General features: G+C 45.2%; 1 protein-coding gene across 4 annotated transcripts in view; it reads right to left on the bottom strand.

Moving 5' to 3' along the window:
• LOC144603673 (monocarboxylate transporter 2-like) overlaps positions 1-14,692 on the bottom strand; it is a 99,331-nt gene extending 84,639 nt beyond the window's left edge. The window contains exon 1 of one of the 4 annotated variants that reach the window (XM_078417280.1): positions 14,566-14,692. The gene's annotated coding sequence lies outside the window, so the exon portion shown is untranslated. The remainder of the gene's footprint in view (positions 1-14,565) is intronic. The other 3 variants (XM_078417282.1, XM_078417284.1, XM_078417281.1) reach the window with 3 other exon arrangements.
• Between the last annotated feature and the right edge of the window lie 8,399 nt (positions 14,693-23,091).

The raw sequence follows: 23,091 nt of genomic DNA on the forward strand, positions 1-23,091 counted from the left end.
ACGCAGCGCCGGAGACTCAGGTTTGATCCTGACTACGGGCGCCGTCTGTACGGAGTTTGTACGTTCTCCCCGTGACCTGCGTGGGTTTTCTCCGAGATCTTCAGTTTCCTCCCACACTCCAAAGACGTGCAGGTATGTAGGTTAATTGACTGGGTAAATGTAAAAATTGTCCTTAGTGTGTGTAGGATAGTGTTAATGTGCGGGGATCGCTGGGCGGCGCGGACTCGGTGGGCCGAAGGGCCTGTTTCCGCGCTGTATCTCTAAAATCTAAAAAATAAAAAATAAAAAGTCTAAAATCTAAATTCTCCGGGTTACTGCGATTATAGTACCATTTTGAACATTGTTTCCCCATTGCAGGCAGTGATGGGCTAGGGATTCCCAGGAACCGGTGGGGATGTTACATTTCATTCAAGGGTATTTTGTGTGCATCTTTGAATTTTTTTCTTTGAACATTTGGTCATCTCTTCTAATGCAGGATTTCTGAATAGACTGTTTGTTTTGGGAGTCTGGTGATGGTCATGTAAATGATTGGTCTGCTCAAGGGAGATGACTCAGTGTAATTATATCCTCAATGCGGGGGGCGGGAGCCAAATGACATTGGGTTCATTTATCCTTATAGTGAATTTTAAAGAGATACCATCTTGTTGCTTTTCATTTCAAAGCAGAGGAAAAAGGGTGGCATGGTGGCGCAGCGGGTAGAGCTGCTTCCTTACTGGGCCAGACACCCGGGTTTTCGATCCTGCCTACGGGTGCTGTCTGTATTGGCTTTGTACGTTCTCCCTGTGACCATGTGGGTGTGAGGTGGGCAACTGTACCACTGCGCCACTGTGGGTGTATGGAACGAGCTGCCAAAGGGGTTAGTTAAGGCAGGTTTGTTTACAATGTTTAAAAGACAGTTGGACAGACACATGGATAGGGAAGGTTTCGAAGGATATAGGCTAAACGCGGGCGGGTGGGACTGGGGTAGATAGGGCATCCTGGTTGCCATGGGCAAGTTGATTGAAGGGCCCATTTGCATGCTGTGGGACAGTATGTATCCCCTCGACCTTCCCATAATGGAAAAACATATTCAGGATTGTATTGAGGACTCCAAGACCAGGGAATGGTAGCACACAAAGCCCAGCACAACCAACAGAAGGAGCATACCACTTCAGAAACTACCCACCCACCCATCGCGTCAAGCACTTCATGATCCATCTGTGGAAGTTTATAAGTGATAGGAGGAGAATTAAGCCATTCGGCCCATGAAGTCTACTCCACCATTCAATCATGACTGATCTATCTTTCCCCCGGTACCATTCTCCTGCCTTCTCCTCATAACCCCTGACATCCGTACTAATCAAGAAGGAGAAGGCAGTTCCCAAATTGGTTTCATCAGAACCCACAAAGCTGGAGTGGGAGCAAGTGTTTCTTGAAGAAGAAATAAATAATTTCTCAAAAAATATGATCAAATAGTTAAAATAAACAGCAAGAAACACTTGAAAGGAAGCAGCGGGTCGGGCAGTATTTGTGGAGGGAAATGAATAGTTTCCAGTTTATTATTATTATTGTTACGTGTACTGAGATACTGAGTGAAAAGCATTTACGTGGCAGGCTATCCAGTCAGCTAACAGACGTTACGATCAAGCTGTCTACAGTGTGGAGATACAGGAGAAAAGGAATAACCTTTGGTGCAAGATAAAGTCCAGTAAAGTCTTATTGAAGATCATTCAAAGGTCTCTAATGAGGTTGAGGGGAGGTCAGAACTGTTCTCTAGTTGGTGAGAAGATGGTTCAGTTGCCTGATAACAACTGGGAAGAAACTGTCCCTGAATCTGGAGTATGCATTTTCACACTTATGTACCTCTTGCCTGATGGGAGAGGGGAGAAGAGGAAGTGACCGGGGTGTGACTGGTCTATGATTATGCTGGTGGCCTTGCCGAGGCAGCATGTAGATAGAGCCAATAGAAGGGAAATTGGTTTGCGTGATGTTCTGGGCTAAGTCCACAGCTCACTGCAATTTCTTGTGGTCTTGGATGGAGCTGTTCCCAAACCATGCTGTAATGCATCAGTAGTCAACGCCCAATCGCTAGCAACAATTGGCGGTACAGTGGCGCAACGGTAGAGTTGCTGCCTTACTTCGCCAGGGACCCGAGTTCAAACCTGACTACAGGTGCGTGTCTGTGCGGAGGTTATACATTCTCCCCTTTTCCTGCATGGGTTTTCTCAGGGATCTCTGGTTTCCTCCCACAATCCAAAGATGTACAGGTTTGTAGGTTAATTGGCTTGGCTTAATTGTAAATTGTCCCTAGTGTGTGTAGGATAGCGTTAGTGTGCGGGGATTGCCCCTGAATGCGGAATCAGTGGGCCATGGGGCCTGTTTCCGCGCTATATCTCTAAACTAAACTAAAAATTGTACTGTTCAGTTCCTGGTGCATAAAACAATGAAACATTCTTGATTCTGGACTCTTAATTCTCATGGAGCCAAATCGACAGTTGACATTTTGGGTCAGGAGAGCCCATGTGAACGGATGTGACGCGATACATCGACTGCCCATTTCCCTCCACAGATGCTGGTTTTTCCGGGTGCTCTGGTTTATTCCCACATTCCAAAGACGTACAGCTTCGTAGGTTAATTGGCTTTGGTAAAATTGTAAAATAGTCACGAGTGTGTCGGATAGTGTCAGTGTACATGTGGTCACTGGTCGGTGCAGACTCGGTGGGCCAAAGGGCTTGTTTCCATACTGATTCTCCAAAGTATTCAAGTCTAAAGTGAAGTCTAAAGATCCACAATGGCAGAAGGATGCAAGTTCAGTGGGTAAGTGGGATTTATGTTTAAGATTAAGCGCAGTTGCTTCATCTGCAAGAACCATAATTGGGTATTATTTAAAACTGCTAAAATAGAAATGAGGAAACTAGTCAAGTGAAAGGGTGAGATCAAATGGAACACCACTCTTTACCCAAAATAACTTGTGATTTTGTAAAATATTGCCGTCAGTAAAGTTTGTTTAGAAAAGATCTCTCAACCACTGCTGCAAACTCGTGACTGTAACATCTGCTTGATATTTTTGTAATTGTGGTTCCTGAAGACGTATTATTAAACAGCCAACCGCATTTTGCTGGTGTAGAAAGGAACTGCAGATGTTGGGTTGCACAGAAGATAGACACAAAATGATTAACTCAGCGTTTGGAGAAAAGGAATCGGTGACGTTTTGGGTCGAGAAGAAGGATCTCGACCCGAAACGTCACCTATTCCTTTTCTCAGGGATGCTTCCTGACCCGCTGAGGTACTCCAGCATTCTGAGCCTTTTTTCAATATGGTGGTAGAGTGTACCACCGAAAACTCAGTTCCCTTTGCCCCGTGAATTAAAAGTTTATTTTAAAATCAAAATGGGAAAGTGAAGCCATCAGTTTCTACAAAACCTGTACATCTTTGGAATGTGGGAGGAAACTGAAGATATTGGACAAATCCCAAGCGGTCATGGGGAGAACGTATAAACTCCAGGCAGACAGCACCTGTAGTCAGGATCGAACCCGGGTCTCTGGCACTGCAGGCAGCAACTCTACAGCTGTGCCACCGTGCCGCTCCATCATTATTATCATTATACGTAGAAGAAACAAAGAATTGTAGATGCTGGTAAATACACAAAAGGACACAAAGTGCTGGAATAACTCAGCGGGTCAGGCAGCGTCTCTGGAGAACATGGATTGGTGATGTTTTGGGTCAGGACCCTACTTCAGACTGATTGTAGAGGGGGAGAGGAAAGCTGAAAAGCTACCCATAATTAATTATTGGTCGTTTACGTCTGTGTAAATCCTGGCACAATCTAAAGTGTACAATGCTGTGTTTCACTCCCCTACAAGCCATTGTACCTAAGGCACATTTCAATCATTTTCTATTTTAATTGCAAATTTATAGCGTCTGCAATATTTTTTTAACTTTTTGTGAATCTTAAGTGGATCTGTCAGTGATTTCAAAGCAGTGCAAGAGAATGCTCACTAATTGCTCTGCAAATTCTTACGGTCTTGGATAGAGCTGTGCTGTGATGCATCCCAACGAAATACTTTAGAAGATGCATCTTTGTGGGTAGAGGGGCCTGTTTCCGCACTGTATCTCTGGTCTAGAAGTCTAAAGTCAGATGTTTTGCACCAAATGAAAGTGTATTTCTTCATTGTTGCATAAGATACAGTCAACCAAGCGAGCAGAGAGTATTCTGCCATATCCTTGACATATCATGCAGAATGGGGAGAGGATATGAGCAATAAGGAAGTCACAGGCAATGAACATCAAAGAACATATCACAGATTAGATCGTGCCATTTAAAAGGCTTTTAGATAGGCACACGGAATTGCAGGGAATGGAGGGATATGGAACATGTGCAGGTGGCTGAGATTAGTTTATCTTGCATCATGTTCAGCACAGACATTGTGGGCCGAAGGACCTCTCCCTGTGCTGCATCTTTCCATATTCAATATTCTATATCAAAGAACATAGGGTCCCAACCCAAAATGGTGCCTGTCCATTCCCTCCCAGTAGCTGCCTGATCCGCTGACTTTCAACAGCACTTGCCGTTCAGCACAAGATTCCACCATCTGCAGTTTCTTGTGTCTCCAAAGAACATCGACAGATTGATACACACGACTTCTAGAAACATAGAAAATAGGTGCAGGAGTAGGCCGTCTGGCTCTTCGAGCCAGCACCGCCATTCAATATGATCATGGCTGATCATCCAGAATCAGTATCCCATTCCTGCTTATTCCCCAATTCACTGGATGTATTCAAGAGAGAGTTGGATAACAAAATCAAGGGACATGTTCCCCATGTCCCTTGATTTTGTTATCCAACTCTCTCTTGAATACATCCAGTGAATTGGCCTCCACTGCCTTCTGTGGCAGAGAATTCCACAGATTCACAACTCTCTGGGTGAAAAGGTTTTTCCTCATCTTAGTCCTAAATGGCCTACCCCTTAATCTTAAACTGTGACCCCTGGTTCTGGACCTTCTCAACCTTCTAAATTCCTGTGAATATAAGCCAAGTCGATCCATTCTTTCATCATATGTCAGTCAGGGAGGGGGGAGGGAGGGGGGGAAGGGGGGGAGGGGGCAGGGGGCAGGGGGGAGGGGGAGGGGGAGGCATCAATGCAGGAAAGGTTTGGGCCCAACGGGTCCACTTGGTCTAGTTTGTATTATAATTTTAAATTATTTTATATTTGAATGCAATTTATAGTCTGTATCTGGAACAAAATGCCAGAAGAAGCAATAAATGGGATACAATCCCTTTAGCCTGGGGTCAAATTTAATGTCAAAGCTCTTGACCCAACATTGAATTTGTGCTTCATGAAATTCATAACTCTGCATGACCCCTCAGAGAAAATGCGCAGGAAGGAACTGCAGCTGCTGGTTTAAACCGAAGATAGACACAAAAAGGCTGGAGTAACGTCACCCATTCCTTCTCTCCAGAGATGCTGCCTGTCCCGCTGAGTTACTCCAGCTTTTTGTATCTACCCTCAGAGAAAATGCCTGCTTCAAAGATATCTCAATAGACAATAGGTGCAGCAGCAGGCCATTCAGCCCTTCGAGCCACCACATTCACCGCCATTCAATGTGATCATGGCTGATTATTCACAATCAGTACCCTGTTCCTGCCCTCTCCCCATACCCCCTGACTCCGCTATCATTAAGAGCTCTATCTAACTCTCTCTTGAAAGCATCCAGAAAATTGGCCTCCACTGCCTTCTGAGGCAGTGAATTCCACAGATTTACAACTCTCTGAGTGCAAAAGTTTTTCCTCATTTCTGTTCTAAATGGCCTACCCCTTATTCTTAAACTGTGGCCCCTGGTTCTGAACTCCCCCAACATTGGGAACAATGTTGGGGGAGTCCAGAACCAGGGGCCAAAGTTTCCTGTTTCCTGCCTCTAGTGTGTCCAATCCCTTAATAATCTTATATATTTCAATAAGATCCCCTCGCATCCTTCTAAATTCCAGTGTATACAAGCTCCAGTCTTTCAACATATGACAGGCCCGCCATTCCAGGAATTAACCTAGTGAACCTACGCTGCACGCCCTCAATAGCAAGAATGTCCGTCCTCAAATTTGGAGACCAAAACTGCACACAGTACTCCAGGAGTGGTCTCACTAGGGCCCTGTACAACGGCAGAAGGACCTCTTTGCTCCTATACTCAACTCCTCTTGTCATAAAGGCCAACATGCCATTAGCTTTCTTCACTGCCTGCTGTACCTGCATGCTTACTTTAAGTGACTGATGAACAAGGACACCCAGATCTCTTTGTACTTCCCCATTTCCTAACTTGACACCATTCAGATAATAATCTGCCTTCCTGTTCTTACCACCAAAGTGGATAACCTCACATTTATCCACATTAAACTGCATCTGCCATGCATCTGCCCACTCACACAACCTGTCCAAATCACCCTGCACCAAGTCACCAACTCCATTGAATTTCTATTGAGTGCAGGATTCTTTGAGCGAGATCACTGTGCTCATGGAAAGAGAAAGGCCAGATTCATCATTTCTTCATTAACTGAACGCATTATCCATGTTAAGTCAATGTAAATAACATATTTGAGCATAGAATATACTGGCATATCACATATTCCATGACTGTTTGCTCTTGAGTATAGAAGTTGGGAGGACATGTTGCAGTTATACAAGACGCTGGTGAGGCCGCATTTAGAGTATTGTGTTCAGTTCCGGGCACCATGTTATAGGAAAGATGTTGTCATGTTGGAAAGGCTACAGAGAAGATTGATGAGGATGTTGCCAGGACTCAAGGGTCTGAGCTCTTGGGAGAGGTTGAGCAAGCTGGGACCTCTATTTCTTGGAGCGCAGGAGGATGAGGGGTGATCTTTTTGAGGTTTATAAAAATCATGAGAGGAATAGAGGGAGACGCACAGAGTCTCTTACCCAGAGTAGGGGAATCGAGAACCAGAGGACATAGGTTTAAGGTCAAGGGGGAAAGATTTAATAGAAATCTGAGGGGTAACTTTTTAACACAAAGGGTTGTGGGTGTATGGAACAAACTGCCAGAGGAGGTAGTTGAGGCAGGGACTATTGCAGTGTTTAAGAAACAATTAGACAGGTACATGGATAGGACGGGTTTAGAGAGATATATAGGCCAGTTGCAGGCAGGTGGGATGGGACAGTGTAGAGGGGACATGTTGGTCGGTGTGGGCAAGTTGGGCTGAAGGGCCTGTTTCAATGCTCTATTACTCTATGACTTTATAATGTCAAATAGAGTGTCTATTACACATGACTTTATAATGTCAAATAGAATGTTCTGAGCTCCTGTTGTCCTTAAATTCTTACTGTAGTCAGACCCTTCAGCAAACCCAATATAATTTGAGGTGCTCCCAAATACATTACAATTGTTGAAAACAATGTTTTTTATTAACCAATGCCCATTGATGCAATGGGAAAAGTTGTTAAAAAGGAATTGTTGTTGCTTCTTTAGATTTCAGAGATGCCGAGCGGAAACAGGCCCTTCGGCCCACCGAGTCCGTGCCAACCAACAATCATCCCGTACATAAACACTATCCTACACACTTGAGACAATTTTACCGATGCCAATTAACTGCAAACTTGCACATCTTTGAAGTGTGAGAGGGAACCGGAGAACCCCCCACGTGGTCACAGGGAGAATGTACAAAATCTGTACAGACAGCACCCATAATCAGGTTCGAACCCGGGTCTCTGACGCTGTAAGGCAGCAACTCTACCGCTGCACCACTGTGCCGCCTCAGACTGAAAAATGGTCCCGATCCGAAACATCACCTGTCTACGTTCTCCAGAAATGATGCCTGACCTGCTACGTTACTCTGGCACTTTGTATCAGTCTGTGTAAACCTGAACCTGCAGTTCTTCAATGATCATTGTTACTGTGTAGACCAGGAGTGTTGTACCGGGTCTGAAATTCTGAACCTCACTTGACCGAAGGCTGTGCGATGATGAAAGATGATGATGGGTGGCTCCCGAGATATTTTTCAAGGTTCCGCACGAACCTTTATATATTATAGAGCGCTGTAGTACAGTGGGGCAGATTGTTCAAGGACCTGTGTGTTGTTTTTTTTTTACTATCTTTCTTGCTCCTGTTCCACCTATTTGCAAATGATCCTACCTGTTTGATCAACTATTCAGCAGCTGATAGAAGGCTTTTTAAATGATAACTAAATCACTTACTGAATTGCAATGTAAATACTTTGGCCACTTCTAATTCAATTTAATCTCACAGTGCAAATCACATACTGAAGTGGTATTTCTATATTTACAAAGCATATCTTTGTTAACATGCATCAATGGTGAAAATGAAACTGATCATCTGCTTCACTAGTCAAAAGGACGTATATGTTCTCTCATACACCATAGCATTATATGGAAGAGAAGAAGGCGATTTATCCCCCAGAGTCTTGGTGGCAACAAAGATCAATAAAATAATAAAAGGGCACAAAGTGCTACAGTAACTCAACTGGTCAAGTAGCATCTCTTGTCAACATGGATAGGAGACATTTCGGGTCAAGACCCTTCTTCAGACTGATTATGGTGGTGGGGCAGGAAGAAAGCTGGAAGAGAGGTGGGGGCAGGACAGAGCATGGTGAGTGATAGGTGGATATTGGTGAGGGGGAGGAAGAAAGCTGGAAGAGAGGTGGGGTTAGGACAGAGCATGGTGAGTGATAGGTGGATATTGGTGAGGGGGAGGAAGAAAGCTGAAAGCGAGGTGGGGGCAGGACAAAGCATGGCGAGTGATAGGTGGATATTGGTGAGGGGGTGGGGGGGCAGGAAGAAAGTTGGAAGAGAGGTGGGGGCAGGACAAAGCATGGTGAGTGATAGGTGGATATTGGTGAGGGGGGGTGGGGTTGATAGGCAAATGGTTGGACATAGACCAGAGATGAAAAGATAAAAAGTGTGCGACACGGATAGAAGCTTTAAGCAAATTTGAAGCCGGAGAAAGAAATTTTGGTGAAAAGGGAAGGGATGGGGCAGATATGGGTGTGAATCCAAGTGGGGCACAGGGAAGAGAGGGAAGGAAGGAAAAAATTGTTTGAAATCTGGTTACCTAAAATTGGAAGTTCCAATACTGTTCATACTGTTTGGTAGTAGGCTATCCAAGGGGAATAAGAGGTGCTGTTCCTCCAGTTTGTATGTGGCCTCACTCTGACAGTGGAGGAGACCCAGGGCAGGAAGGTAATGACGGGAATTAGAAGAGGTAAAAATGGTTAGCAACCAGGAGATCCAGCAGGCCTTGGCAGATCTAGCACTAGCGTTTGATGAAAAAGGCACCGTGTCTACACTTGGTCTCGCTCGCAAAGGAGGCCATATCGGGAACACCGAAAACAGTATACATTGAAGAATACATCCCTCCATTTTTGTGAACCTCTGTCTTACCAGGAAGGTCTGCTGGGATCGCTTGATGGATGTGAGGAGGGAGGTATAGGGACAGATGTCACATCTGCTGCGGTTGCAGGGAAAGAGCCTTTAGAAGAGTCCCCACCTGAAACGTCACCTATCCATGTTCTCCCGGGATGCCGCCTGACCTGCTGTGTTACTCCAGCACTTTGTGTCCTTTTTTTGTAAACAGCATCTGCAGGTCCCTGTTTCTACCTTACTTTGCCCACAGTTCTAAACAAAACTGCAGGCATAACTTCCTGGAAGTTTCAGAACACCCTGAGGCCTTGAACTCACAGGTAAAGTTTAGGTCGTGACTTTCAGGTTGTGTTTCTCCACTGCGCTGCCCAAGGGATTCAGTAGAGGAGCAGATCTTTTGGAAGTTCTCCAGAGCTTCTGGCGGCACAGTGGTAGAGTTGCTGCTTTACAGCGAATGCAGCGCCGGAGACCCGGGTTCGATTCCGACTACGGGTGCTGTCCGTACGGAGTTTGTAGGTTCCCCTGGTAACCGTGTGGGATTTCTCCGAGATCTTCGGTTTCCTCCCACACTCCAAAGGCGTACAGGTATGTAGGTTAATTGGCTTGGTAAATGTAAAAATTGTCCCTAGTGTGTGTAGGATAGTGTTAATGTGGGGGGGGGGACACTGGTCGGCGCGGACCAGGTGGTCCGAAAGGGCCTGTTTCTGCGCTGTATCTCTGAACTACGAGCCGAGATGCTGGAAATAGCAAGGTGGAGCGAGAAACGGCGTTTACATCAACCTTCGTTCCTCCACACTTGCTCTCTGAGTTGCTGAACACTTCCAGCATTGTTGTTTCTGATCTGTTGCAAGATCAGTGACCCTGCAGATTTGAATGGGGAATGTTACAGCTGCAGATGAGAGAAACAAGAGGAAGGCAATTCTAGTTTTTTTTATTATTTATATTTGATTTAAATACTTTTAGTATTTTTAAAGATTGTAATGTGTTTCGATGATCTATGTTAACAGAAAATACTTTTAAAAAAATTGCTTAGTTTAAAAAAAAATGTTTCTAAGTATTAGTACCATTTAGTGGGCCTTGTATTACTCCAAAATCATGAGGGTTAGGTTTTGGGAGAAGGTTAGGTTTACACCTTGTGGAGAGGTCACGTCCACCAGGGTGCTTGGAAGATTCATGAGGATGTTGCCAGGTGTTGTGGACCAGAGCTATACCGAAAGGTTGGGCAGTTTAGGACTTTATTCTTTGGAGCCCAGAAGGGTGAGGGATGATCTCATATTGGTGTATAAAATCAAGAGGGGACTAGGAAGGGTAAATGCTCAGAGACCTTTACCCAGGTTAAGTGAATTATGAATCAGAGGACTTAGGTTTAATTGGGAATCTAAAGGGCAACGTGGTATTTGGTGGGTATATGCAATGAACTATCAGTTGAGGCAAGTACCATAACAGCATTCAGAAGACACTTGGACTGGTACATAGATAGAAAAGGTTTTGAGGGATATGGGCCAAATGCGGAAAAATGGGACTAGTTTAGATCGGGCATCTTGGCTGGCATAGATGAGTTAGGCACAAGATCCTGCAACCGTGTTGTCTGACTCGTAACAATGACTTGTGGTGGGATTACAATGAGAATGGTAAGTACTGCAAGTATCCAAAGGCTCTTTACACAAAATATTCAAGGGCAGAAGGACATATGGAGAAGGCTTCCCTTTTTTTCCCCATTGTACACAGTGTTCTTCAAAAAGAACCTCACACCGCGTGATTCTGTGACTTTGGGTAAAGTACATTTAAGTTACATAACCAAATGAGACCCTGAAGGAAATTCTTACTTCTATGCTGGATAGAAACAGGCTCTTTGCCGCACTGAGTCCATCGATCACCCATTCAAACTCGGGTGCTGTCTGTACGGAGTTGGTACATTCCCCCCTCCCCCCCCCCCCCCCCCGTGACCGCATGGGTTTTCTCCGAGATCGTCAGTTTCCTCCCACTCCAAAGACGTATGGGTTTGTAGGTTAATTGGCTTGCTATAAACGTAAATTGTCTCTAGTGTGTGTCAGATAGTGTTAATGTGCAAGGTTTGCTGGTCAGTGAGAACTTGGTGCGCTGAAGGGCCTGTTTCCGCGCTGTATCTTTAAACTAATAAACTAAATTAAGCACTAGTTCTATGGTAACCCACTGTTACATATATTCCCTACACACTGGGGGCAATTTACAGAGGCCAATGCACCTCGACAAACCCACATATCTTGCGGATGTGGGAGGGCCAGAGCACCCGGAGGAAACCCATGCGGTCACAGGGAGAATGTCCAAGCTCCAATCCTTTACGAGAAGACATGTGCGCACAGAAGGTAGAGCAGAGAAGATTGATTAAGTTGATTCACAGGATGAAATAGTTGTGGTGGGAAGGAAGGTTGAGCAGAATGGACCTTTTGACATTTGGAAGAATGAGAGAAGGTCTTTTTGAAATGTATAAGATTCTAAGGGGGAATTAAGAGGGTAGAGGAATTGAAAGGTGCCTATAATGACACCTACTCAAAATGTAAACAAAAACACAAGCTAATTTGCCACGTTATTCAACGATGATCATATAATGTGGTAAGTTGTCTGAGCGATATTTTACATGGGTCAGATTTAAGCTTGATAAAGGATTATTTAAAATTATTTATCTCTGAAGTTTTCCAGTACCTAGGAAGTCACTGATTTGACACCTTAACTCTGTTTCTCTCTTCACTGATCCTCTCTGACCTGCTCAGAATTGTCAAAAAAATCTGTTTTAAAATATTTTTTACTGGTTTATTTAGTTAGTTCAGCAGAAAACTTCCCTGACAAAACAACTCACATTTACAAAGTAACCCAAAATCATTTAAATGGCTTTTCAGCGTTCAACAAGATAACGATTCAAACCGTGTTGAATCAGACTAGTTTCGTGGGGAAGAGGCAGATCTTAGTTTAGTTTAGTTTAGTTTATTGTCACGTGTGCCAAGGTAGAATGAAAAGATTTCCTGTTGCAGAAAACTGCAGAAAATTGTGGACATAGCCCAGACAGTAGCAAACAAACCTCCCTTCCATTGATTCCATTTATCCTTCACGCTACCTTGTAAAGGCCACCAGCATAATCAAGGACAAGTCTCACCCCAGTCATTCCCTCTTCCCCTCCTCACCCATCAGGCAAGAGGTACAGAAGTGTGAAATTGCACACCTCCGGATTCAGGGACAGTTTCTTTTCAGCTGGTATCAGGCAACTGAACCATCCATCCTATTGCCAACCAGAGTGCAGTCCTGAGCTACCAGTTACTTCATTGGAGACCCTTGGACTATCTTTAATCAGACTTCACTGAGCTTTATCGTGCACTGAATGGCCACCTGAATAGCGGGGCCTTCCATCGCCCGGTGCGGCGCGGCCGTGGGACACCATTCTGCTTTAGTTAAACATTTTGTTCAAGATGGCCGCGCCGTTGTGTTTGGCTGCCTGCCACTGTATGTTTCTTTTTTTTTTTTTCCTAATCAGATGTGCAGCACTTTGGTCAACGTGGGTTGTTTTTAAATGTGCTATACAAATAAAATTGACTTGACTTGACTAAACATTATTCCCTTTATCCTGTATCTGCACACTGTGGGCGGCTGGACTGTAATCATGCATTGTCTTTCCGTTGACTGGATAGCACGCAACAGAAAAGCTTCTCCCTCTACCTCGGAACACGTGACATTAAACTAAACTGAACTAGATGACGGATTTAAAAAGAAGCTTCAGATGCTGGAAATCAAAAATAATAATGACAGATCATGCTGGATTTCATGTTCCCCACAGATGCAGCCTGGCCAAAAGACTCTTTCCAGCATTCTGCATGAAGTCATCACCTAATGTTCATTTTCTGGGAGAGGAAGTACAATTCACATTGCAGTGTGAGACCTACTAATGATAATACAACAAAATATATCAAAGGGATAATAGATTTTTCGAACAATACTGTGAATTAAAGCGATGCTAGGAAACGACAGACAACAATAATCACCAAGAACAAGTTATCCTTACTGGCGGTGAGGGGAGGGGACATTTGTAAAAGTGAGCTCCATCTATTCACTGGATGAATGAGTGGCTGAGTCTGCTCAGCATTTCAGAGGGGAAGTGTCTGGACTTGCATTCGCCCAGCAGAGGTGAAAGAGGGTGTTAAGTTCCATACCGTGCAGACACAAAGAAAGCTCTTCCTTTCAAGGCATGCGTTTTTAAAAATAGTTTCTGGCCAGGATTTGTAAAGACCCCTTGAAAAGCAGCCAAGATGCCGAACAAGTCATCTTCTGTCGGCATGACGGAGGTGGGCAAGGGGGGGGGGGGGGGGGGGTTGGGTAGAGCCACATGATCCTACTCTGCTTTCCACAAACCACATCTCGTCTCTCAGCCCCGTCCCACTCTGACGCTCTCACGCTGCAAGAAGTCAATGCAAAGGGAGGGCAGTGCAGTGCGACAACTCCGCCCCATCCATTCATTCTCACAACACACACACACACACAGCCGGCGACAAACCCAGTCCCCCCTCAAACGTTTCACACAGTGCAAGAGGGGGAGGGAGGTTTACACATTGCATCCCACGAAATGCAACATCTCCAATCATCTCACACACACACACACACACACACAATACTTAATGGTTTGGGGTTTTTTTTGTTTTTTTTTGCAAGGCTGATATTAAACGGTAGAGGTTGTTTCAAGGACCCCGTTGTTGTTGTTGTCACACACACACACACACACACGCACATGGAATTGACAGCCTGTCTCTCCGGCAGCGACATCCCTCGATCCCCAACAACAACAAAGGGCAGAGAGAGACAGAGAGAGAGACAGAGAGAGAGAGACCCGCGCTGACAAGTCAAGGACAAGGGCAGACGGCCAGTCCCTGGTCCCTGTCCCTGACACCTTCACGCCGGCCTGAAACTCGCCTCTCTCCCCCGGGGAGCATCAGCCCCTACCCCTGTCACTGCCACTACCACTACCATTGCCCCAGGCATTGCCCCTGTCACTACCCCAGCCACTGCCCCAGCCACTGCCATTGCCCCAGGCATTGCCCCTGCCACTACCACTACCCCTGGTACTACCACTACCCCTGCCACTGGCACTACCCCTGGCACTACCCCAGCCACTACCACTGCCACTGGCACTACCCCAGCCACTACCACTGCCACTGGCACTACCCCAGCCACTGCCACTGCCTTACCCTGGTCCGTAAAGACGGTCTCCCGTGATGTCAGCGCTGTTCCCCTCTCCCCAGTCTGATTGATTAACGCTTACAGAGGCTGTGACGCTCCGATCAGAGCTGGTTTCCTCAAGCCGGGACTTTTTTTTTCCTTATTTGTGATTCCCCCCCTCCTCCTCCTCCTCCTCCTTCCCTCTCTCTCCTCCTCCCTCCCTCTCTCTCTCTCTCTCTCTCTCTGCCACCCCCCTCCTCCCTTCAATGTAACCAGTACACATTAATGCCACAAAACTATTCACGCGAACACATTCATTAATTTGAGAGAGGTCACGACATTTAAAAGAAAGAGTCGCCTGGGCACTAAAATCTGCTGAAAGCTGGCTGGGATGAAGAGAATTCCACCACTGAACACATCCCACAGGCGTGCCGGTTCACAGGTCCATTGGCCCTCGGTAAATTGCCCCAAGTGTGTGGGATGAGAAAGTGGGATAACATAGAACTAGTGTGAAAGGGCAGTGTAAGAAAATAACTGCAGATGCTGGTACAGATCGAAGGTATTTATTACACAAAATGCTGGAGTAACTCAGCAGGTCAGGCAGCATCTCAGGAGTGAAAGGGTGATCGAAGGAGAGCATGGGCTCGTGGGGCCGAAGGGCCTGTTTCCACGCTGTATTTCTAAACTAAACTAAACTTCGGGGGGACACAATTGCTGCCTCATAGCGCCATACACCAAGGTTCGATCCTGACAATAGACAATAGACAATAGGTGCAGGAGGAGGCCATTCAGCCCTTCGAGCCAGCACTGCCATTCAATGTGATCATGGCTGATCATCCTCAATCAGTACCCTGTTCCTGCCTTCTCCCCATACCCCCTGACTCCGCTATCCTTAAGAGCTCTATCCAGCTCTCTCTTGAATGCATTCAGAGAATTGGCCTCCACTGCCTTCTGAGGCAGAGAATTCCACAGATTCACAACTCTCTGACTGAAAAAGTTTTTCCTCATCTCAGTCCTCGGGGACTGTCTGTGTGGAGTTTGAATGGTCTCCTTGTGACCGATTAGGTTTTCTCCAGGTGCTCTGGATTCCTCCCACATCCCAAAAGACATACATGTTTGTAGGTTAGGTTAATTTGCCTCTGTAAATTACTCTTAATGTGTCGGGAGTGGATCAGAAAGTGGGATAACATTGAACTAGTACAAACAGATCACCTATGGTCAGCATGGACCCGGTGGGCCGAAGGGCTAGTTTCCATGCTGTAAATCTAAACTAAACTTCACAGCCAATCCACTGCTGTTGCATTGTCCTCAGAGGAGGTTTGTGGAATTACATAGCAAGATCCCAGAGATCGCAAGTAAGTGACAAATGATCTGTGGGAGGTACTCAGTGGGTGGAGCAGTGGTCAGGAGGGAAAGGAATGGTCAGTGTTTCAGGTCCAGACCCTGCAACGGGATAGAGTGGAGAGGGAAGTGAGACGGTATGGAGAGGAGAGGTGAAGGGGACACTGGCACAGCAGTAGAGTCGCAGCCTTACAGCATCAGAGACCAAGGCTCGATCCTGACTATGACTATGAATGCTGTTTGAGCAGAGCTGGCACGTTCTCCCTGTGACTGCGTGGGTTTTCTCCGGGTGCTCCATTTCTTCCTACACTCCAAAGACGTACAGGTCTGTAGGTTAATTGGCTTCAGTAAAAATAGTTCATTGACCCTGGTGTGTAGGATAGTGCTAGTGTACAGGGTGATGATCCCTGGTCAGTGCGTTCTCAGTGGGCCGAAGGGCCTATTTCCATGATGTACAAAGCATATCTTTGTTAATGAAACCTATCATCTGCTTTGCTTGTCAAAAGAAGACAGTGATTTAGCCCCAAGAGTCTTAGTATCAACAAACATCAATAAAATAATAAGAGGACACAAAGTGCTACAGTAACTCAACCGGTCAGGTAGCTTCTCTTGTGATACTTAAATCCCCAAAATGAACATGGATAGGAAACGTTATGGGTCAAGTCCCTTCTTCGGACTGATTATGGTGGTGGGGGAGAGGGAGGGTTGGGGGGGGGGGGGGGGTGCTGAAAGAAAGCTGGAAGAAAGATGGGAACAGGACAAAGCCTGGCGAGCGATAGGTGGATATGGGTGAAAGGGGAATTTTGATAGGCAAATGGTTGGACAGAGACCATCTTTAATCAAATTATGAAGCTGGAGGAAAGAAAAGAGGCGAAAGGGGAAGGGATGGGGCAGATATGGGTGTGAATCACTAAGGTCTAAAGGGTAATTCAGGGCCATGTAGGTTATTGTTGGTCCAACAATGATCACATGTTGGTCCACATGTCCCCTCTCCCCTCCTCTCCCTCCCCACCCTTTCCACTCCATTTCTCGTCCTCTCCTCTCCACTTTTCCCCCCAGCTACCTGCCCATCTCCACTCTTACCCCTAGCTACCTGTCCCTCTCCACTCTTCCCCCCAGCTACCTGCCCCTCTCCACTCTTCTCCCTAGCTACCTGCCCCTCTCCACTCTTCTCCCCAGCTACCTGCCCCTCTCCACTCTGTCCCAATGCCAGGTTGAGACCCAAAACATCAACCATCCTTTTTCCCCCCACAGAAGCTGCCCGATCCGTTGAGTTTCCTTCAGCAGGTAGTTGCTTCACATTCCAGCATCGGCAGTCCCTTATGTCAGAAAGTAAAGTGAGACCAGCAAACTAAAGCAGACCATTTGGTCCATCATGCTTGCCCCAACCCGTTAAAAGAAATTGCTGTGGCCCCCCTGTTCTTTCCCCACCGGTCTTTCAGGTGTGTGATTTTTAAACTTTAACTCCAGTACTTTTGAACGTTTCTATGGACTGCATGTCTCACAAGGACAAAAGAGATTTATGAAATCACGAGGGGAATAGATAGGGTGAATACGCTCGTCTTTTTTCCAGGATAGGGGAATCAAGCATGAGAGGGCACAAGTTTAATGTATGAGGGAAAGGTTTAATAGGAACCTGAGGGGCAACGTTTTCATACAGAGGGTGGTGGGTAAATGGAACAAGCTGTCAGAGGAGGTAGCAATAACAACATACAAAAGTGAAGATAGGTCCTGACCCAAAATATCACCTATCCTTTTCCTCCAGAGATGCTGCCTGACCTGCTGAGTTACTCCAGAACCTTGTGTGTCGATCTAACATATAAAAGACATTTTGATACTACAGAGATAAGAATGGTGTAGAGCAATATGGACCATACAAGTACATATGGGACTAGCTTGGTTGGGGCATCTTGGTCGGCGTGGACAAGTTGGACAGAAGGGCCTGTTTCTGTGCTGAATGGCACTGCAATTCAATTATACTTTATTAGATTTAGATTTAGATTTAGAGATACAGCGCGGAAACAGGCCCTTCGGCCCACCGAGTCCGCGCCGCCCAGCCATCCCCGCACATTAACACTATCCTACACACACTAGGGGCAATTTTTACATTTACTCAGTCAATTAACCTACATACCTGTACGTCTTTGGAATGTGGGAGAAAACCGAAGATCTCGGAGAAAACCCACGCAGGTCACGGGGAGAACGTACAAACTCCGTACAGACGGCACCCGTAGTCAGGATCGAACCTGAGTCTCCGGCGCTGCATTCGCTGTAAGGCAGCAACTCTACCGCTGCACATTGTCACATGTACCCTGGTACATACAGTGAAATGCTTTGTTTTGCGTACAAGCCGGTAAAACCACACAGCAGACCTCACCTGGGCAGTGCACAAGAGTTGCCATGATTTTGGCGCCGACAAAGTTACGAAAACTTAATTGAACAGTTTTATCTTCAGCTCGCGGTGATGGACCATACCTGCCACCGTACTTGGTAGCAGGTGGCCTCCCACAGGACCCCCCTTCACTCTCACCCCCCTACACCCCCCCCCCCTCCCCCGGGTCCCCCCTTCATTCTCAGTGGCCTAATGACTCAATGATAGCAGGGGTTTTCCATCCAGCCTTTGAACCGGCCTCTTTAATCAAAAGATCATACAGCCGCTGTGCTTTCTCCCCAGCACCACCTAGCCACACTATCATTCATTTCCCTTGATCACTTTAATATTTTAAACTGCATGGATTACTGCCGAGTTCACTCCGCAACTGTATTTTCCAGAGTGGATAATTCCAAAGATTCATTACAACCTGGGAAAACAGATTCCCGAGTCCGAAGAAGCATCCCGCCCCAAGAACCAATGAAGAAAATAGGAGGTCACTGTGAATGTCAAATAAGAAATGAACCGGTTTGTCAAGAATCCAAGGCTCACCCTCAAGAAGGATCTTCTAACATCGACCTTGGAGACTGAGATCACAGTGTTGTCGGGGCAGTGAAGTTACATCATTGTTCTCCCTTCCGAACTGAGCATTTTTCATCTTGCAATTCTTAGAGCAACTCAGTAACTAGAACAGTCATAGTTAACTAGTTGAGTGAAGGGGAGGTTTACCAGAATGATGTCTGGATTATGGGGTATTAGCTACTGGGAGAGTAGCTCATCCAAGTTAGACTTGGATTGTCTTCTCTGGAATGCCGGAGGTCACAGGAAGACCTGATAGAAATATTATAAAATTATGAGAAACATTGATAGGGCAGACAGTCAGAACCTATTTCCCAAGATGGAAAAAAATCAAATACTAGAGGGAATAGTTTTAAGGTGAGAGGGGCAAAGTAATGCCAGCTGGGAAGAAACTGTCCCTGAATCTGAAAACACACACCTCCAGATTCAGGGACAGTCTCTTCCCAGTTTTTATCAGGAAACTGAATCATCCCATCACCAACTAGAGGGTGGGCCTGACTGGTGGATTCGGAGGGCCGAAGGGCCTATTTCCACACGTGTCTCTGAAGTTCTAAAGTTCTAATAAGCAAAATGTACCATTCTGTGCAAAAACCTTGTCCCACACATTCCCTTTAAACATCACCCCAACTCCATGGGAGGAAAGTGCAAAAAACATAGCAAAACCCCAGCGGCCATAGATTCATCATCATGGAGTCAAAGAGCATGGAAACGGGCCTTTTGGCCCAATTCATTCATACTGACCAAGATGCCAATATTGGTTAACCTCATTTGCCTGTGTTCGTTCCGTAACCCTCTAAACCTTACAGCTCCAGTATTTTTTAAGGAGTGAAAATAATTTGCAGAGTGTGCAAATGAGGAGGGAGGATTGGGATTAATGTAAATGCTCTCTTGGGACTTGGCATGGACCTGATGGGCTGAATGGCCTATTTCAGTGCGACAGAAATAAGAGATACTATCAATGGTGGTGACCAGGGAATAAACATTTTCATAAACTCATACGTTCTAGCAGTAGAATTAGGCCATTTACATAGAAACATAGAAAATAGGTGCAGGAGTAGGCCATTCGGCCCTTCGAGCCTGCACCGCCATTCAATATGATCATGGCTGATCATCCAGCTCAGTAACCTGTACCTGCCTTCTCTCCATACCCCCTGATCCCTTTAGCCACAAGGGCCACATCTAACTCCCTCTTAAATATAGCCAATGAACTGGCCTCAAATCTACAAATTTAGCCCATCAAATCTACTCCGCCATTCAATCATGGCTGATCTATCTTTCCCTCTGAATGCCATTCTCCTGCCTTCTCCCCATAACGCCTGACACCCTTACTAATCAAGAATCTGTCAATCTCCGACTTAAAAATATTCATCGACGGCCTCACAGCCTTCTGTGGCAATTAATTCCACTGATTCACCACCCTCTTACTAAATAAATTCCTCCACATCTCCTTCCTAAAGGTACGACTTTTATTTCTGTGGCTATGGCCTCTGGCCCTAGACTCTCCCACCAGTGGAAACATCTTCTCCACATCCATTCTATCTAGGCCTTTCACTATTCGATAAGTTTCAATGAGGTTCCCCCCCCCCCCCCCCACCCCTTCATCCTTCTAAACTCCAGCGAGTACAGGCCCACTGACTCATCATATGTTAACCCAATCATTCCTGGGATCATTCTCATAAGCCACCTCTGGACCCTCTCCAACACCAGCACATCCTTCCTCCGATATGGGGGCCAAAACTACTCACAATACTCTGCTTTCAAAAAGGAAACAATTTGATCCGTCGTGACCAGAAAAAAAAAAAGACATTTTCTGAACTTACCCAGAATCAGTTTCATGTGAGATTGCAAGGTGGTTAACTCCAAACTGTCTTCGGAAATGGTTGGATAATGGTAGATAGGACTGAGCATTACATGCTGTCCATGTCCTGTGAATGAAGAAAAGAAAAGAATACGTTCTATTTCGCTCAACACATCAAGTAAAAGTCTTCTCACTATACGAGGAGAGAGGGACTTATTTATTTTATGAACAAGATTAAACTGGAACGTTTAAAATGCATTAGCAGGGAAATCAATGGAATAGATAATTTTCTCTTCTAAGATTAGGTTTTGATTCTAAAGATAGAATGAAGGAAGAGTCTCCGAAAAGGTATGTTTACGTCCCTCGAGATCTCCATTGTGCATCTAAAGCAGACCAGCGCATCAAGCCAAGGTTAATTACTTGTTAATTTTCTCGGTCGGCCTATCTTTTCATTTGGTTGGCACGGATGATTTTTCAGCTTGACACACTTCATATAAAGCTACATCACAATTTCATTTGTGTAGAAAGGAACTGCAGATGCTGGTTTATACTGAAGATTGACACAAACTGAAGACCCCAGTCTCAAGACCGGTCCCGACCCAAAACATCACCCATCCTTTTTCTCCAGAGCTGCTGCCAGACCCACTGAATTACTCCAGCACTTTGCGTCTATCTTCACAATTTCATACTGCTTATTGGGGTATTTCTGGAATATTAACGATAGGTTTGAAATAAAATTGTAGCAAATCAGATCCGCATTCCTAACCTAAGCGTTGGTCCTTGGTTTGCATGCAAGAGTGGTTGCCTAATCCTGAAATCAATTGAACACTCATTTTATACACTCTCTGCACTTCCATTACTTTATTCAACTGCGTAAGTTGGAAAAACAGTTTTACATGCTAAGTGATGAGACTTTCTATCGTAATATATAAACATGTTACATATTTAATGAAATATATCGAATCGCTATTTTAGTTATTTATTAATTGTGGTTCTGTTCTTGGGGATAAAACAAAATAAAGTATATGAGGCAATCTCAAAAAGATTTAGTACTGGTCAAATGTAGAGAGTTTGGTATTGGATTTATGCAACTTTTCTTTAAATTCAAAGAAATCTATGACTATTTTTATTACACTCTTTAAAAACTAAGGCTGATTCAATTTATGAACTGCAAGCATGGCTTATTAAATAGGGGTCACATAATCTAATTCAGTATCATTGATATAAATATGGGTTAATAAATGAATAATTTAAACGAGTCAATCATCTGTGGAAGCAATTTATTTTCACTGATTTGACAGTGGGGAACTAGTGGTTTAAGTTCGTAATCTCAGTTTGACTTATGGAGTTTAATTCGACTTTCCTGATTACTGTGGCATGGGATGAAATGGAAAGATGTATTAATCAATTACATTTTGTTCCAAATCACAGTGATTAGTTTAAAACGTGGAACTTTCAGTGGAGGTCTATTTTATTTTACATCTAAAGGCCAGAAAAGTCAAGTAATAAATTGGTTAAATGGTTTCTCTTTCAGACCCATATCTCAAGGCAAATTCCATTACATGGTCAGCTAACTAGCCACATTGCACATTTAGGTTCAAAATGAGTTAGTTTCTTTCTTAACTTTTGTTTTTTTGACTTTGCTTTCAATAAATAGTAAATATCCTCCAAATACATGACATTTTTCGTTTTAAAAGGATGCTAAGTGCTGGAGTAACTCAGGGGATCAGGCAGCATCTCTGGAGAACATGGATAGGTGACATTTTAGCAAGCAGTACACAGGACTGTACTTTTGAACTTTGTGGCCGCCAAATCGTGCGACACCTGTACATTGCCTAGGATGTGCGCCAAGCAAAGCATTTCACTGTTCCTCTCGATGAGAGCATGGGGGGACGGCCGTGAGGTGGGGGAGGGGAAGAACAATGGAAGACCCGGTGTGGGAGGACCGCCGTGAGGGAGAGGGGGGGGAGAACAATGGAGACCAGGGTGGGGGAACTGCTGGCGGGAGGGTGGGGGGGGGGGGGGGGAGGGCTAGGGGGAGAATAAAGGAGGAGCCGGTATACTTTGTAACTTTTACAATAAAGTATTCCATTCCATAACGTATTCCAATCCATTCCAATGTCCAGCAGCGGAAGGACCCTGGGGCGTGCTCCTCCCCCACAGAGCCTTGGCGTTGGCTGCACCGAGCTTCAGTGCGTCCCTCAGCACGTACTCCTGCAATCAGGAATGGGACAGTCAGCAACATTTCTATCACTCTTTTGACTAGTTTCTACATTGAGCTGGGCTGGGTCCTCTCATTCACAAGAACTAACCCTGGAAGATTTTCACAACTCTTGTCAGGAAGTACAGTAATTGTCCGAGTTTACAATTCACTCATTCAAATAGTTTCCGGCTAACATCTCTATTTGACTTTAAGATGCGGAAATGGCTCTCTTTAAATCGTTTGCTATGCAAGCCTTGTCATCA

Source organism: Rhinoraja longicauda, chromosome 20, assembly GCF_053455715.1.
Source record: "Rhinoraja longicauda isolate Sanriku21f chromosome 20, sRhiLon1.1, whole genome shotgun sequence".
Classification (NCBI taxonomy): Eukaryota; Metazoa; Chordata; class Chondrichthyes; order Rajiformes; family Arhynchobatidae; genus Rhinoraja; species Rhinoraja longicauda.